General features: G+C 38.0%; 1 pseudogene; it reads left to right on the forward strand.

The window, feature by feature from the left end:
- The first annotated feature begins 463 nt into the window (after positions 1–463).
- On the forward strand, positions 464–1,836 carry LOC102474092 (cyclin-G1-like; annotated as a pseudogene).
- Positions 1,837–2,733: the final 897 nt, after the last annotated feature.

Raw genomic sequence — 2,733 nt, forward strand, 5'->3', positions numbered from 1 at the left:
AGCTAATTTGTGAATATTGACAAATTTATTGAAATGGCAAAAAACACAAAATAACCAATATAGTATTGAAGAAGAGCAAAGTTGGAGGACCGATATTGCCCAACTTTCTGACTACAGCTTTCTTTCTTTTCTTTTCTTTTCTTTTTCTTTTCTTTTCTTCTCTCTCTCTCTTTCTTTCTTTTCCTTCCTTCCTTCCTTCCTTTTTTCAATAGAAGATGCATGGCTCTTAGATTTCCATATTTAAAAGAGAAAGAACACCTTTTGGTTCTGAGCTAACCCTGGTTAGGTCAATGTCATCTCCATGACTCTGCAGGGACCTCCAGCCAAGATGGCTCCTCTTCCCCAGGCCACTTCCCTCTCATCCTTGATTCTCCTTGCCTTATAGGCCTATTCATCCTCATATTGAGGTGTGAGCAGACCCATGGGGGATGGTAACCACCAAGTAGCTGCAGTCACTATCAATATGATAGAGGTACTGACAAGAACTGACTCTCAGAAACTGCTATAGCAGCTGAATGTCCTGTTGGAATAGGAGTCTAGATGTCAGCCAAAGGTCTGTGGCTTTAGATTAATTGAGTTTACACATGATAATGACCTCAGAATGACTAAAAGGCTAAGAGACCTTGAAGAAAAAGATTTTCTTGTCTAACTCAGTTCTTTGGCTTCAACACAGAGACATTTTCTATATCTGTGAGTTTACTGGACAGATTCCTATCTAAAATGAAGGTACAGCCCAAGCACCTTGGGTCTGTTGAACTGAGTTGCCTCTATTTGGCTGTAAAATCAATAGAATATGATAACAATGACCTGCTGGCAACTGACTTGATCTGACTTAGTCAATAGAGGCTCATGGTTTCAGATTTGATGAGAATGGAGAAGATCTTATTGGAGAATGTGTATTGGAAACTCAGTTACTATTGCTGAAGGTACAGCCCAAGCACCTTGGGTCTGTTGAACTGAGTTGCCTCTATTTGGCTGTAAAATCAATAGAATATGATAACAATGACCTGCTGGCAACTGACTTGATCTGACTTAGTCAATAGAGGCTCATGGTTTCAGATTTGATGAGAATGGAGAAGATCTTATTGGAGAATGTGTATTGGAAACTCAGTTACTACTGCCTTTTAATTTCTTTCTTCTTTTTTTTTTTTCTTTTTGGAGAGGTTTTTGCTATAGGGCGCGTATGCTCACCAGAAAGACAGAGAGAGACAGAGAGATAGAGAGCGAGAAACCCCCCCCCCGGGGGGGGATGGCCACGCCGCAATCCCTTCTCCTCCATTCTCCTCTTGGGATCTTGGGCACGCATGCACACGCGCTTGGCATGAGTTTAAGTCACTGGGTCCAGGACTTGAACCACGGTCAACTACATGGAAGTTCAGGGACATAGCCATTACGCTAACTGCTGCTCCCCTGCCTTTTAATTTCTGAAACTCTGTTATTCATTCAAGAGAACTTGCCATTTGAAAGGGGAAATAGCCTTAATTTTGGAAGACTAGAAGCTCAACTTAAGGCTTGTCGCTCCAGGATCATATTTTCTAAAACAAACCTTTCTGCATTGGCATTGTCTATCATTTCATTGGAGATATAAGCATAAAGTTTCTAAAATTAACAGAAGAAACAGAATGTCTTCAGAAATATTCCAAGTTAAGTGTTAGAGATTTGACCTTCTGGCAAAAACTTTTATTCAAGTGCTAACTGAATATTCATCAACCAAGTGTTCCAAACCAAATTGTTCAGAAGTTGAAATGGATAGTTTCTGGGCATACTGCATGATAACTGAAGCATAGTTACTACAAAACAACTCACCATCCAACAATTCATGAAATGAATCCGTAAATTCGTAAATTTGGTTCACTGTTATTCTCCATGAAGAGAAAAGTTTCCAATGCTATAATTTTCTTTTAAAATTGAAGAATTAAAATATTATCTTCAAAACAAACAAAATGGAGGAGTTGTAACAACAAAGAGAAAAATGACTTCATTTAACTAGTGGGTCAATATGTGAAGGCGTTTACTATATACAAGGTATAACAGCATCCTGGTTGTAAGGGCTGATCCAACCTCTCATAAATAAGTTGGCCATTGCAATAAATTAGAAGAAAGCATCCTCCTTAATAGCCTGGATACTAAAAGTAGTTGTAAAATTATATATATATATAAGGATCAAAAATTTCAACCATAAATGAACTAATTTGAGACTTGACTTATTAGCAAAACGAATGTGAACCCAGATATTGTACTTAAAGCAAAACTAAGATATATCAGAAGATCTCTATACTGAGTATCTGTAAACTGTTAGGATCTGTCTGAAAACTAAAACATCAGTACTGTGGCTATATATCATTGCTGTAACAGTTGGACTACTGGGAAGTAGGGATATGCATTTAAAAATTTAAAACTGGCCATTGCATATATAATATACATTCTTGCCATCTAAATTTCTTCCTTTTTTTTTTTTTCTTAAGAAAGATTTTTGCTATAGGGCATGAGCACTCACCAGAAAGATGGAGAAAGTCAGAAAGACAGAAAGCAAGAAATCATCCCCTAGAGAAAATGGCCATGCTGCAATTCTTTCTCCTCCATTCTCCTCTTGGGATCTTGGGCACACACGCATACGTGCCCGGTGTGAGTTTTAAGTTGCTAGGTCCAGGATTCCATCCATGATCATCTATTTGGAATCTAGCAATGTAACCATTATGCCATTTGCTGGTCCTGACATAAAAACTTTTTTTT

Source organism: Tupaia chinensis, unplaced genomic scaffold (assembly GCF_000334495.1).
Source record: "Tupaia chinensis unplaced genomic scaffold, TupChi_1.0 Scaffold000277_1, whole genome shotgun sequence".
Taxonomy (NCBI): domain Eukaryota; kingdom Metazoa; phylum Chordata; class Mammalia; order Scandentia; family Tupaiidae; genus Tupaia; species Tupaia belangeri.